This window comes from Nelumbo nucifera, chromosome 6 (assembly GCF_055504915.1).
Source record: "Nelumbo nucifera cultivar China Antique chromosome 6, China Antique-T2T, whole genome shotgun sequence".
In the NCBI taxonomy this organism is placed as follows: Eukaryota; Viridiplantae; Streptophyta; class Magnoliopsida; order Proteales; family Nelumbonaceae; genus Nelumbo; species Nelumbo nucifera.
The window spans coordinates 53,698,717-53,714,576 of record NC_142654.1 but is presented as its reverse complement, the minus strand read 5'-3'; the positions used below and the strand labels follow the sequence as shown (position 1 = coordinate 53,714,576).

The following is a 15,860-nucleotide window of genomic DNA, read 5'->3' as shown; positions in this document are numbered from 1 at the left end:
AGTTAAATTGCGTAAAAGATAGTAGCATACGTGAGTAATGAGGAATCTTGAGGAGAAGGAAAGCTAATCCTCGGGAAGATCCTCATGAGACACGTGGCAAAACCCTAGTAGCGCACTTAATAATTGACAGTGAATCTAATATTGCCTTTCTTGATATGTTGCAAATACTCCTATTTCCTACTTTTTAGGATCTCGGGATGTCCCCCATAGAGGTCCTTCTCGTATTGGAATTCATTCAATCCTTGACATTTGTCACCTAGCACCCCCGAGTACTCCCTCTCCAATTTCCCCATTTTCACATCTTTAATCCAAAAACTCATTCCCTACTCACAAAGCTCTCTCTGTCTTTCAAACCATTCCCTAACCACGCCTTTATGTATATATATATCCTTTACTTGTAAAAAAAAAAAGGAATATACGTATGGTAATGTTCATTTCTTACCAAAACAAGTCATTTATGGATATTATCAAGAAGTCCGTACAGATCCAATATAGTGTCTTTTTCGCCCCTATGCCCTTAAATCATGAAGCGAAAAAAACAAAAAAAATCTTCGGCAGTGAGAAATCTGATTTTCTCACTAGTAATCGTTGCCAAAAAAAGAAAATATCAGTATCTGATACTGAGAACCAACTTCTCTGTTTTTGGGCAACAGAGTACCTACAGATTGAGACCAACACGGATGCCCTCGATTTCTTTCCAGAACTTGAGAAACAAATCCGACGGAACCAAATTTATGTTGCAAAGTTCATCCCGTGAAGCCGGTTCTTTGTTGTTCGACCCCGACTCCATTTTCAACTGCTCGAGAGTCGAGACCGTAAACAAACTACTGTTCATCCCATGGGGGTTATTCTAGGCCTGTAAACAAACCATTGTTCATGCTTGATTTTCCTCACTTCGGATTGAACGAAGGAAAGAAAGATAATAAAAGGTTGAGAGAAACACACTAGTCTTGAAATTTGCTTTTTAAGAACACTTACGCCAGGTAAGGTACAAAATCCCATAGTCTCTTCGATTTCTTCTTTTCTCCCTGTTATTTTTTCTTCCATTTTCTTTTTCTTTTGAATCGATGGTCTAAAATATGTGAATGTTGTTTTAGAAAAAGCCCAAGATGCTCTGCCAAAAAATACAAAATCGTCACAAATTATGAACTAAATCCTCCATCGATTTCTGATCTGTGTTAGTATTGTTGCTCGTGAAATTTTGGTTTGTGTGGTCAGATTTTTGTTTCATATGAAATCCAGTGAACCCAACTTGTGCAATTCTTCTTTCGTCCCTTGATGTGGAATTCTTTCCTGAAAATTCAATATGGTCGGATGAGGAAAGTCTCTTGGAGCTGGAGCGTCGAAGAAGGCAACATCGAGAAGCAGCAAGGCCGATCTACAGTTTCCGGTTGGTAGGATCACTAGGTTTCCAAAAGCCGGAAAGTACGTAGAGAGAGTCGCCAGTGCTCCCGTGTATCTCGCTGCCCAGTTGAGGTTCGTTTTTCCCTACATGATTCCCTCCCTCTGGTTTTCACTGTAATTTTGTTTGAAGGATTGAATAAATATATTAATTATTGGCGCAAATCTTATTAAAAACAGGTTTGGAATTGGTTAGAAATGTAGCAATAGACAAGGATCATGCCGAGGCATATTCAGTTGGCGGTGAGAAAAGATGAAGAACTTAGCAAACTTGTTGGGTGCTATTACGATCGCAAACGATGAAGAACCTAGCAAGTTCCTCGTCCGGTGTTCTGTCCTCTCTTCAAATTCTCAGTATCTTGCTTTCTCCATTTACATTTTAGTATATTCATTGGTATCCATGGCGATTTGGATTTGGTGGAAGATATTTTCCCACAGTTTAAAAATAAAGGAATTCTGGCAGATAAGGGCAACTTTTTGCCCTGAATATCAATAAAAAGTAATATTTTTATAAAATAACTAAAATAAAATAATTTTTCTGAAAAATATCAAGAAAAGGCAGTGGCAGTGTGGCACTGTTCATCGTCTTCCTCTGCCTTTGTATTCATACCAGCCATTTCAATGGGTCAACGGGTTCCGACAGTCCATCCCGTGTATCGGAGGCTCGAGAAGACGGAAATACGGTGGACTCTATGCGAGACTAATTCTTCCAGAAGAATCAGAGCAGCTCCTTGGAAGGGCTGGCAAAAGAATCGTCGGTGAAGTCAGGTTCGCCAGTGGAGTTTTGTTGTCTGAATTTTCGACGACACCAGAGGACGACAGCAGTAGTCTGGTTCAATCTCGGGCGTCAGTTGATTCAGAAACTGGTCGATGATGACCCAGAAGATTTGATTTAAAGTGGAACTCGCAGACCATAGCAGAACAAACACGCAGCATTCTCCCCCCGTGTTTGACCAGCCCGCGTTGGCTTCTTTCCCTCCAAATCCAGCACCAACTTGTCAAGCCGTCGTCTCCGGACGCCAGACTGGTGTTGCTTGCTGATGAGGGCAGATTTGGCCTTCCAGTGAAATTGTGACACGTGGTACCTCGTGACAACTTGGCAAACACCCAGGCAACAACTTGACAAGTTGGTGTCCCCCTCGGGCACCGGTCTGGCTGGCCTGGCGCGACCTGCACGCGGCCTGCAGGTGGCCTGGCGCGGCCCGCGGGGCCTGCGCGACCTGGCCGGATCAGCCTGCCACAGGCGCCGACCTGGCAACCTGGCCCGGACACAGGCGCCGACCTGACAACCTGGCCCGGACACAGGCGCCGACCTGGCAACCTGGCCCGGACACAGGCGCCGACCTGACAACCTGGCCCGGACACAGGCGTCGACCTGGCAACCTGGCCCGGACACCGACCCACCGACTGACACAGGCGCCGACCTGGCAACCTGGCCCGGACACCGACCCGCCGACTAACATAGGCACCGACCTGACAACCTGGCCCAGGCGCCGACCTGGCCGCCTGACACAAGCGCCAGCCTAACAACCTCGAGGAGTTCATCACCGTACCCCGGCTCTGACGGGATATAACGTCTTACCGTTTGAAGGCTTTTCACCCACCTAACCCGCGAGGGCACCACTATATAAGGACTCAGACCCCCAAAGCCAAAGGGGAGGAAAAAGGATGGTAACCCCCGCTCTCTAGCTCTCTCATTTCTCTCCAAGCCCTCTGTAATCAGAATGCTAACTTAGGCATCGGAGAGTCCCCGCCGGGAAAATACCCCCAGGTCCTCTGATTCAGTTCTCGCAGGTCCCTCAGCTCCCGCCGCCTACAAAGGAGAGAAAATCACCTCATGCGGAGGGTAGTCGGGTTGCGCTGGACCAAGGAGCTCCACCATCCTCTGAGTTGCAGGCCGCCTAGGAGCAAGTCAAGTGACGAGTCCACCAGGCAGTTCTTCACCAGGGAGTTCGCCACCAGGGAGTTCACCACCAGGCAGTTCGCCACCAGGCAGCTCGCCACCAGGCAGTTCACCATCAAGCAGTTCGCCATTAGGCAGTTCGCCACCAGGGAGTTCACCACCTGGCAGTTCGCCACCAAGCAGTTTGCCACCAGGCAGTTCGCCACCAGGCAGTTCGCCACCAAGCAGTTTGCCACCAGGCAGTTCGCCACCCGGCAGTTCGTCACCAAGTAGCTCTCCACCAGGGAGCTCGCCACCGGGCAGTTCGCCACCCGACAGTTCGTCACCAAGTAGCTCTCCACTAGGGAGTTCGCCACCAGGCAGTTCGCCACCAGGGAGTTCGCCACCAGGCAGTTCGCCCCCAAGCAGTTCGCCACCAGGGAGCACCACCAGGCAGTTCGCCACCAGGCAGTTCGCCCCCAGGCAGTTCGCCACCAGGGAGTTCGCCACCCGGCAGTTCGTCACCAAGTAGCTCCACCAGGGAGCTCGCCACCGGGCAGTTTGCCACCAAGCAGTTCGTCACCAAGCAGTTCTCCCCCAGGGAGTTCGCCACCAAGTAGCTCATCACCAAGGCACGTCACCACCGGGTCAAACAACGAGTTACTTAGCCAAAAAATTTTATACATCACAAAAAATGATACGTGACCAAAAACGGTTACATCAATTGGCGCCGTCTGTGGGAACACGCTACGAAAAGCTAAGTTCTCATCTTACCAAAGCTAAGTCCTCACTTTTTTGAAGCTATCACTTTATAGTTTACATTTTTTATGAGCTCAAAAACTATGGAGGGAGCTAACAGACTAAGTAGCTCTACCAACCTTACTTTCAATTCAGATAATGCCTCATCAGTCCTCTCCGCAAGGTCCCCCCTACAAAGATGAGCTCTTCGTGGCTTCCGCGGGAGTTGATGGCCAACAGACTACATAGGCGCCCTTACCGGTCGAGCCTTCCAAGTCTCCTGTGTGAGCTGGCGACCTAAAGTTAGTAGTGCTGCCCCCGAAGGTCGAACTCCTAGTAGCTTCTTGTAGGAGTGGGTGACCGGCATTACGAAGCTGATGCAACACAATCATAGCTCGACACCTCACAGGCAAAGCCTACGGGCCACATTACTGCTTAAGACCCGGTCGCCTCTCCGGCACGGGCAAAGTCAAAAAAGAGTAGACTACGAGTCACTCCCAAAGCCTGCGGGCCACATTATTGCTTAAGACCCGATCGCCTCTCCGGCACGGGCAAAGTCAAAAAAGAGTAGACTACGAGTCACTCCCAAAGCCTGTGGGCCACATTACTGCTTAAGACCCGATCGCCTCTCCGGCACGGGCAAAGTCAAAAAAGAGTAGACTACGAGTCACTCCCAAAAGCCTACGGGCCACATTACTGCTTAAAGACCCGGTCGCCTCTCCGGCACGGGCAAAAGTCAAAAAAGAGTAGACTACGAGTCACTCCCAAAAGCCTACGGGCCACATTACTGCTTAAGACCCGGTCGCCTCTCCGGCACGGGAAAGTCAAAAAAGAGTAGACTACGAGTCAATCCCAAAGCCCACGGGCCACATTACTGCTTAAGGCCCGGTCGCCTCTCCGGCACGAGCAAAAGTCAAAGAAGAGTAGACTACGAGTCACTCCCAAAGCCTGCGGGCCACACTAATGCTAAATATCCAGTCACTTCCTCAGCAGGAACAAAATCAGCAAAAGTGAACTATAAGTTGCCCCAGAGCCTAAGGGCTACACTATTGAACTGGCGGAGACCCCCTCGTCTTACTGGCAGCTCGCCACATACAGGCAGCTCCCAAAGCCTAAGGAATTGGATCAAAACTTACTAGCTCATCGACTTACGGGCCAAAAGAAATCTACTCCCTTCGCTGAGTTACTCTCAGCTCGGGAGTGGGGGGCAATTGATGAGGGCAGATTTGGCCCTCCAGTGAAATTGCGACATGTGGCACCTCGTGACAACTAGGCAAACACCCAGGCAACAACTTACCAAGTTGGTGTCCCCCCCGGGCACCAGTCTGGCTGGCCTGGCGCGACCTGCACGCGGCCTGGCGCGGCCCGCGTGGCCTGCGGAGCCTGGCGCGGCATGCGCGCGACTTGGCGCGGCGTGCGCGCAACCTGGCACGGCCTGCGCGCGGCCTGCGCGACCTGGCCGGATCAGCCTGCCACAGGCGCTGACCTGGAAACCTGGCCCAGACACAGGCGCCGACCTGACAACCTGGCCCGGACACAGGCGCCGACCTGGCAACCTGGCCTGGACACCGACCCGCCGACTGACACAGGCGCCGACCTGGCAACCTGGCCCAGACACCGACCCGCCGATTGACATAGGCGCCGACCTGACAACCTGGCCCAAGCGCCGACCTGGCCGCCTGACACAAGCACCAGCCTGACAACCTCGAGGAGTTCATCACCGTACCCCGGTTCTGACAGGATATGACGTCTTACCGTTTGAAGGCTTTTCACCCACCTAACCCGCGAGGGCACCACTATATAAGGACTCCGACCCCCAAAGCCAAAGGGGAGGAAAAAGGATGGTAACCCCCGCTCTCTAGCTCTCTCATTTCTCTCCAAGCCCTCTGTAATCAGAATGCTAACTTAGGCATCGGAGAGTCCCCACCGGGAAAATACCCCCGGGTCCTCTGATTCAGTTCTCGCAGGTCCCTCAGCTCCCGCCGCCTACAAAGGAGAGAAAATCACCTCACGCGGAGGGTAGTCAGGTTGCGTTGCACCAAGGAGCTCCACCATCCTCTGAGTTGCAGGCCGCCTAGGAGCAAGTCAAGTGACGAGTCCACCAGGCAGTTTGCCACCAGGGAGTTCGCCACCAGGGAGTTCGCCACCAGGGAGTTCGCCACCAGGCAGTTCGCCATCAGGCAGTTCGCCACCAGGGAGTTCACCACCTGGCAGTTCGCCACCAGGCAGTTTTCCACCAGGCAGTTCGCCACTAGGCAGTTCGCCATCAGGCAGTTTGCCACCAGGCAGTTCGCCACCAGGCATCTCGCCACCAGGCAGTTCGCCACCCGGCAGTTCGTCACCAAGTAGCTCTCCACCAGGGAGCTTGCCACCGGGCAGTTCACCACCCAGCAGTTCATCACAAAGTAGCTCTCCACCAGGGAGTTCGCCACCAGGCAGTTCGCCCCCAGGCAGTTCGCCACCAGGGAGTTTGTCACCAGGCAGTTCGCCCCCAAGCTGTTCGCCACCAGGGAGCACCACCAAGCAGTTCACCACCAGGCAGTTCGCCACCAAGCAGTTCGCCCCCAAGCAGTTCGCCACCAGGGAGTTCCCCACCCGGCAGTTCGTCACCAAGTAGCTCCACCAGGGAGCTCGCCACCGGGCAGTTCGCCACCAAGCAGTTCGTCACCAAGCAGTTCTCCCCCAGGGAGTTCGCCACCAAGTAGCTCTTCACCAAGGCACGTCACCACCAGGTCAAACAACGAGTTACTTAGCCAAAAAATTTTATACATCACAAAAAATGGTACGTGACCAAAAACGGTTACGTCACTTGCATTTCTACCACTGCCTCCTCTGTTACTATCACCCAGTTGCTGCTGATTATCGCCGGTACCGATCATTTTGCTCACCTGTCAAGAGTTTATATAAAGCTGAAACGATTCAAAGGTAGAAAACAAAAGAAGTGTTGAGATTCCTATCGATCAAAGCAACGAAACGAACCTGCTCGTTGGTCTTGTCCACCCTGGCCATGGCCGAGTCGGAAATGTTTGAGACAGTATCCCTCATGGCCTGCATTTCCGTTTGCTTTCACAGACGAACGAAGATTAATTAGAAAATCGGTATCTGATTTCAAAAAGAAAGAGCTCGTCATGTGTGTCGAACCAAGCGCGATGTGTCCCCATTTTATATTATAAAGGGTTTCTAGCAGAAGGATGAACTGTGTCGGGACGAGGAAGACGATGAATAGCGCCCTGCCCTTTTTTGATATTTTTCCAAAAAAAGGTTATCTTATTTTAGTTATTTTATAAAAATATTATTTTTTATTGATATTCAGGGCAAAAAGTTGCCCTTGCTATAAACCCTTAAATAAATAAGAAAAGGATAATTTAGAAATTTAAAAAAATTAAAATAATTAAGTGAAAACCTTTTTTGATAGTAATTGATCGCTAACAAAAGGGGTCTTTGTCTAATGGATAAAGTTCAGGGGGTTCTTTGTGCAAAAAAAGTGTAGGGGTCTTTGTTGTTGACCACATAATCAAGGGGGTGTCTGTGTAATTTACCCTATTTTTTTTGTTAAATAAAATAACTATAACTATATTACAATGAATAATTAATAACTATAATGGGCCCTAGTTTGGTTTAGGCCTGTCAACATGTCAGGTTTAGGTAGAATCAGTCTCAAACCGATTATTTAATCGGGATAAAATCATAGACATGATTATATCGAAAACAATAGTTATTTATTCAAATAATAACTTAAAATTTAAATTTTGATAATATAATCTTAATAAAAATGATAAAAATATTAAATTATTTATATGTTAATAAGTTAAAATTTTTTAACTAATATAATCTTATTTATTATCTATCAAATTTACTATTTAAAACATAAAACATAATAAAAATTACAAAAAAAATTAAAAAAATATATATTTCATAAAATAATCGGTTCTAGATCTGAATCAGTTGGATAGGCAAGAACCAGAATTGATCCAATTACTAATCAACAAAAAATCATGGAACCAAAACAGTTTTAATTGGTTCAGTTGGTTTAGGTCCATTGGATAGACCCAATCTATTGACAGCCCTAGTTGGTTACTGTTTCGCTAGTAATAATAATATGTTAATAAATTATTTCTAACTAAATAAATAATTTAGTAAAATAAAATAATAAATGAACAAATAAAAGTAAATAATGTATTTACCTTTATTAAATAAATTAGTATTTATATAATTATTTATTAAGTTTAATAAAATAAATAAATGAATAAATAAAAGTTTATTGAGATGGGACTAATATAGGCTATCTCAAACCATATTTGACCTGTTGACAACCCTAAATATTGGGCTTAGGGGGAGAATAATTCGTTAGTAAATTATTTCTTAATAAATAAATAAATTAGGAAAATAAATAAATATTTATTAAAATCTCTCTAAATGTCAAATATCCTTTATTTTAATAGTTTATTATATTAAAGTTAATAATATATTTATTTACTTTTTTAAATAAATAAATATTTAGATACTAATAATAAAATAAATAAATGAATGAATAAAAAATAGAGAGTTTATAAGAGGAGAGAGAGAGAATTAACGATAGAGAAGAGAGATGTTTTTTTATTTTATAGGATGGCATAATCGTAAATAATTAAATATCTAGAAGCTAATATGAAAGAGAGGGGGTGGATTATGTGGCATCATGATTAAGTTTATCTTATTTTTGAAACTCATGTAATTTTCAAATGTCATTGAGTCAATTACATAGGAAGGTTTGTCTTATATGTGGCATTCATGTAATTTTCGAATACTAAGGCAATTGCACAAGGAGGTAAAGATAATACATTTGTCTTATATGTGGCACTCCTATAATTTTTGAATATCATAAACACAATTACATAGGGATGTTTGTTTTATATGTGGCACTCTTGTAATTTTCAAATACCATAAAGGCAATTACATAGGAAGATAAAGAGGGTAGAAGGTGGGATAGAATTAGGGGTGCAAGTCCAGCGGGTTAGACTAGGTTTATGGTCAACCTGGGCCTGACCCTAAAATTTTGGCTTAAGGCCTGAGCTTGGACCGAGCTCGAGGTTAAGCCCGAATTTCCTAACCCAAGCCCAACCCACATTGTAATTTGATGCACTTGGGTTGGGCTTTGGCCCGAGCCGGGCTTGAGTTGGTCAATGAACCCACTCTAAAATTATACATATATATGTATATTTATTCAAATATGTATAGTTGGGCTAGGCTCGGGCTACCTAAGGGCTAGGCCTGAGCTCGGCCTGAAAAATAAAAAGCTCGACTTCATGGGGCCGAGCCCTGCCCAAGGACCGATAATCTAAGCCCAGATTGTGTAAAATTTCGGGCTGGACCAGTTCGGGCTTAGGTTGGGCCTGCCTAAGTTGCACCCCTAGAGAGAATTGAGAGTGAGAAAGAGAGCATAGCAGAGAAAAGGAAGGGAGAAGTGGGAAAGATACGTCAAAGTTTTAGAGCATGCTTGTCGAGCCAACAACATACCGTGTGTCGACCTCCAAATGCTGCCCGTACACATTACCAATGCTTTAAGTATATACTTATAGATAGGGAAATCTCTAAAAGTAACCTAAGTTTTATGAAATTGATTATAACAATTTCCTAAATCCTCCACTATTGTTGTCATCTTTTAGCATTTCATTACAATCCGTTCACATTCAAGTTTAATGCCAGATGACGTATAGAATTGTTTTAAAACCTAATATTACTCTTTCGTGGTTGATTTTGTCTTCCATTATTTTCTAAGTTTTAAAATAAAAGTTAACATCCACCTTGTAGAGAAGAACATATCCTTTAACCTTTACTTGATTGAAGGTCAAGAACATAAAGGGGAATTTCTCCATCATTTTCCTGTGATATTGAACCAAATGGACATGGTACTAGCTAGAGCTAAGATGGTGTCCTCAAAATCTAGTTTTTAGGTGGAAGATGATCTTTGTTCTTCACCTGTTCAGAGGTCTTTATAGCAACAAAAAAGGGAGGTGATCCCTTTTAGTTTTTGGGTTGTAGATGGTTCTGTTGAACATCTCTATCTGTTGGAAAGTTTTTCAATGTAGAAAGTTTACCACAAGGAGAAGACTAGCAAGGTGTTGTTGTCAAATCAAAGCTAGCAATGTGTTATTCAATTGTTGCAAGTTTATTCAAATATTTCATTTGAAAATTTAAAGAAGAATGATAGGTAAAATAGTCTTTTCCATCTTTTCATTAATGGATGCTAACGAAAGGGGAAGATTTAGTAAATTGTTAAAAAATTTGAAGGGCACTTTAAAACAATTTCTAAATAGTAGGTGTGAATAAATCAATTTCCTAAAACTTAAGGGTACCTTAAGGGATAAAGGCCAAAATTTCTCTACATGTCCAAAAATAAATAAATAAATAAAGCCATCGGAATTTCCTACCCACACTCTACTCCTCACGTCACCATCTTGTATGTGCGGAAGCAGTGCATTGTGGGTAGAGAAAGTGAGTAGGAAATCTGAGTTCTAAATAAAACAATGAGAAATGAGTGAATAACTTATAGTTTGACATGGCCAAGGCACGTCTGCCAAGAGTTTGTGAATACGTTTTTTGAAACTTTTACAAATAGAAAATTGGTTGAGGGTGGATTTTCTTGAAAATTGGATGTTAAGAAATTAAGGGCCAGATCATTTATGCCAATGGTTATGATCTACCACATTGGCCATCAATTAACGATGTTTTTCATCATCCACAAGTCAATCACCATCCCACACCGAGTATGTGGTAATTATTCCCACCTAATTTGTTTGGGACTCGCCATTCATGTGGTAAATCTGTGTTAGGTTTTATTTTTTATTTGTTTTAAACAACATAGGCATAGATATATCAAGAAGTGTATCATTATACACTTTAGCATAGGTAGATCTCAGACAACATATTCCTATCCCATGAGCTTCTCCGTTTCATGAAAAAAATCTAAATCCAAAGGTAGATTCATGGCTCTCAAGTTAGAAATAATGAAAGCCTATGATAGAGTAGAGTGATTTTTATTTATTTTTGGATAAAGTCATGCTCAAAATGGGGTTTGGCTGTGTTGGAGGGACTGATTATGCAATGATTTTCAAGGGGCTGGAGGCAAAGTGACCCGTTATCTCCTTATTTTTGTTGGTTTTTGAGACTCTTTCAGCTACCCTAACTTTCAAAGCAATTAAGCACTAAGGCCATCTCAGGTTTGAAAGTGAAGAATCATAGGGCTCCTACTATTACCCACCTTGTTTTCCTCTGTTGATGACAGCTTCCTTTTCTCTAAAGCAAATCTGGACGAAGCAAATGAATTTCTAACTTCTCTTGATCTCTATGAGAGGGCTTCTGGTCAGAAGATTAAATTGCATAAATATGAAGTTTTTTCAATAAGAATACCCCTGTGAGATTCCAAAGATTGATTGCTAAATGCTTGGGTATGAAAAGGATCAACCACCCAAGCTTTTATCTTGGGCTCTCCTCGAAAATCCAAAGGTCAAAGCAGAACACTTTTGGCTTTATCACTGAAAGGGTAGCAAAAAGAGTCGAAGGTTGAAAGAATCAAATCCCCTCTCCTATTGGTAAGAAGGCCCTTGTTCAATCTATGACTTCAGTATTACTTGTTTATGCAATGTCATGCTTTCTCTTACCTAAATTGGTGTGTAATAATATTTCCACAAATGTTTTATTTGGGTGATTCTACTCACAGGAAGAAAATTCACTAGATCAATTGGAGCACCCTTTGCAAAAATAGAAATGTGGGTGGCTTGGGTTTTAGAGACCTGCGCACCTTCAACAAAACCCTATTGGCTAGACAAGCTTGGAGAATCCAAAGGAACCAGAATTCTCTCTTGAGTAGAGGCCTTAAGGCTAGATACTTTCCTAGAGATTCTTTCCTCATTGCAAAAAATCCCAAGAGGCTCTTCCTGGGGATGGTGTAGCATATGTGCTGGGAAGGAAATTTTGAAAAAGGGTTGCTTGTGGAAAATTGGTAATGACCAAAGTATCAATGTGGATTGATTCTTGGGTCCCTTCTTTAAGAAACTCTACTGTCCCTTGTTCCAGACCTGTGGATTGCTAAATTTCCAAAGTTAGTGACCTTATAAATCTTGAGACTCATTCATGAAGAGTTAATCTAATTAGAAGCTTTTTTCCCGACCATGTTGCATCTAAAATTTTCAAGATCTACATTCCCTTTACCTCCTGCCAGGATTCTATCAACTGGGTTCCCTCCAAATCTGGTATTTTCTCAGTTAAAAGAGCTTATTGGATTGCTAAATCCTTATGTGCTGATATGCATGTGTAGGATCTTGGGAACCTAAATTCAAACCTTTGGAAATTAATTTGGAAAGCTTGCCTTTATGTGGATGTTAAAGACTCTATTACTCAAAAAGTTCAAAACTCTAAGTCTCATTGCCCCCTCTATAACTCAAAAAGGTCAAAATTCAAACCATAAGCCATGCTCTGCTCTCCACTTTTGTGAAGCAGTAAAACTAATCTGGTATGCCTCTAGTCTAGGTTTGAGAATGGATTCTACTCCAACTCTCTCTTTTAAAAATTGGCTGCTATCCTGGGTCTACAACAGTTCCCTCTCCAAAGATGATCTACAGAATTTCTTTTCAACTACTATTATCATTTGATGGTGTATTTGGTTTAGAATAAATAAATTGGTGTTTGAAAATTATTTAGAGGATTATGGTATTTTGATCTTAAATTTAATGCTTCTTTTGTAGTAGCAAAGGCAGTTAGTGACCTTCCTTGTTCAATCTCTTGTGATTGCTAGCCTCTAATCAATTTTTTTTTTTTTTTGGGGGGGGGGGGATCAAGGTGTTGATCCTCTTTCGAATGACTGTTACACTCTATCTTAGGAGATCAAGAGTGAGATTGCTGACTTTGTTTCTATTTTTTGGTCCCATGTAAATCACTTCTCTAATTTAGTTAATCATTTTCTTGCTAGTAGAAACTGTCTAAGAGGTGTGTGGATCCACTCCCCCCTAACATCCTTTCTTCTGTTTTGCTACAATTTGATCAGTCTGCTTGTATCTCAAACTTTTTCTCTCCTAGTAATGGCTAATTTCATGTTTTATCAAAAAAGCATGAGTATGCTAGAAAAATCAAGATATACATAGATCTATTGAGGTCAAAGATCATGGGTAGAGAGCACCATAAAAGCTCCAGAATTAGATCAGACATTTGGGAAGAAAGACAAGTTTCTAGAAAACGAAATCAGATAGGGTACCCGGGAACCAAGATCTGCAGATACAGAGCGTCAGAAGCACTATCTCTAACAATAGAGGCTCTAATTTCGATAAGCAACTACAAGTTCAACTTCATCAGAGATGGAAAATGATAGAAAGCATCACTAGAGGAGTGGTGAGATCATATTCTGGCATTCTTTTTGGTATATTGGCCAGGAGATTTTTTTTAGTCGAGCTAGGAGACATTTCTGATCACACGGAATTACAGATTAGAGATTCATACTGATCTACGTGTGATGGTCTTGGATTTTTTAGTATGCAATTTTATCATCTAAAAATAGATTAAAAGGTCAGAATTACATATTAAAAAAGTCGAAGACTTTCACTAGAGAGGAAGTCATTGACTGAGAAGAAGCGGAGGCCTCTTTACGGAAGGGATTTTGATGTCAAGTAATTAATGTTAATTAATCAAACATTACAAAGTTAAGAAGGGATCGAAAGATAATTGGTGTTAACTAGACCGGAAAGGGCCATATTTGTCACGGCCAAGTATTTTACAGGGGAGGTGTTAGTATTTAGTACAAAACCCAGGGGAAGTTTAAGTCTTTTACCCTAACCGCCCAGGTCTTTAACCAATTGAAATTTTCAAATGTATTTAATAAGATTTGAACCCATAACCTTTTATTTTCATATATTGTTTAATTACCATTAGTTCACCTCTTAAATTATGTTAAATAATGACTCATTATTGTATATATTATTTTATTGTGCATGTATTTTAAAGAAAAGGTAAATTAAGAGATTTGATTCCTAGTTATTTGCTTTAAAAATTAAGAAACTTTCCATCCATACACCTTATTTAAGAGATTTGTTCCATTACCCAAACCAAGCAATTCTAGAAGGGGTGTAAAATTCCCTCTATAAGCATTAGGAGTTGCCACCTAACATGGCTTATCTCTTTTTTAATTAGCAAACTAACTACCCCCCACTTTCCCATAAATTATCTCTATCTTTCCCTAATTCCTATTTATCTCCTAAATTATATCTAAGTCCTATTTATCCTCTCCCCCACTCTTCATCTATATCAATCTAAAGAAAGTTTCAATTAAAGTATTTAACAATTATTTAAATATTATAATGAAATTATGTAATAACTTTAAAATCTTTATTAAAACCACAAAAAATAATTATAATTGGTTTAATAGTATTCATATCATTAATAATTTTATATTTTTGTGAAATTCATAATGAAATTATGTAATAGAAATATAAATTATAAGTTTATGGATTATTTAATTTAATAACTAAATAATATTTTAAAAGCATAAATAAAAATTATTTAAATAAAAAAATATTAAAAATAGATAAATAATTATGTAACAAAATAGTTAAAATTACATAATAATTTTAAATAAATAAAATTGAAATTATACAAAATATTAAATATTTAAATAATGAAATATTTAACATAACTAAATTTTAAATAGTTAAAATAACGAAATTATGTAATAAATTAAAAAGAAATCTTAAGGGTAGAATAATAATTATAATACATTTCATAATTTTTGAATTAATAATAATTTTATATTTTACAAAATTAAAAAAAATTATGTAATAATAGTATAAATTATAATTTCGTGGATTATTAAATTTAATAAATAATTAATATTTTAAAATTTTAAATAATGGTATTATTTAAATAATTAAATAATATTATAAAAAACTAATTTTTAAATACTTTAAATATCAAAATATCAATAACTAAATCATATCTATGTATTATTTCTGATGTAGCACGGTCCGGTCACTCCTAGCTGGCGCTCACGTGGCTCCTGAAAGGTACCTGAGATGAGAGGAAAAAGGAAAAACTCCGGAGGGATTTCCTGACGGGAACGCTCCGATGCTTAAGTTATAATTGTGTGCAAGAAGCGAAAGGAGAATGAAGGCTAAGAGTGAGGATAGTGCGTTATCACTATGTTCATGAGGTCAAAGATTTTAGAAGAAGTTTCCCTTCTGACCTGAGGGCTTTTATAGAGATGCTCACATTAGGTTGGGCATAACCGCCACTAGGCTCCTGCCACAGCCGTTACTTGCCAGGGCTGCGCAGGTGGCTGTTGCGGTGTACGCTTCACCCGGGTGAGTGACACGTTTCCAAAGTGGCAGGAACGCCCTTGCCTGTTGAGAGACGTGGATGCTAACTGTCGGAAGGACTGGGACTGCGCCATCAGTAGAGGATATGGTGCAGTCTGACCGATACGGTCTGTTAGTCGGAAGCTTCCTGGAGGGCGCTAGCGCAGATCGTTCGCGAGCTATCTCGTAGCGAGCTTGGGATACTCCAAGGTTACCTTAGTGGAATTGGTCCTCAGAATGACTTCTGTTAGGGGGCTCGGGCGAGCTAATAACTTTAGCTCGCTAGCTACAGTTGCCTCAGGGTATCTTTTCCAAGATAGCATGGGGAACCCGGAGTTCACCTTGTGGCGGGCTCTTCCCCTCGAGCTGTAACGTAGCAGACTGCTTCGTGGGCCCGTCACTTGGTCGCTCTAGGCTTCAGTGCTAGGCTGTCGCTCATGCTAAGTCGGCGCCTACATGTCACCATTTCATAGGTTGGGTCAAATCATCCCACATCAATTGCCCCCCACTCCTCGAGCTAA

General features: G+C 41.9%; 1 long non-coding RNA gene across 1 annotated transcript; it reads left to right on the top strand.

Annotated features, from left to right (window-relative positions):
• The first annotated feature begins 606 nt into the window (after positions 1-606).
• On the top strand, positions 607-8,876 carry LOC104590112 (uncharacterized). The gene is made up of 3 exons (XR_734067.3): positions 607-983; positions 1,219-1,476; positions 1,582-8,876. It is a non-coding gene; the product is annotated as an uncharacterized LOC104590112 (long non-coding RNA).
• Positions 8,877-15,860: the final 6,984 nt, after the last annotated feature.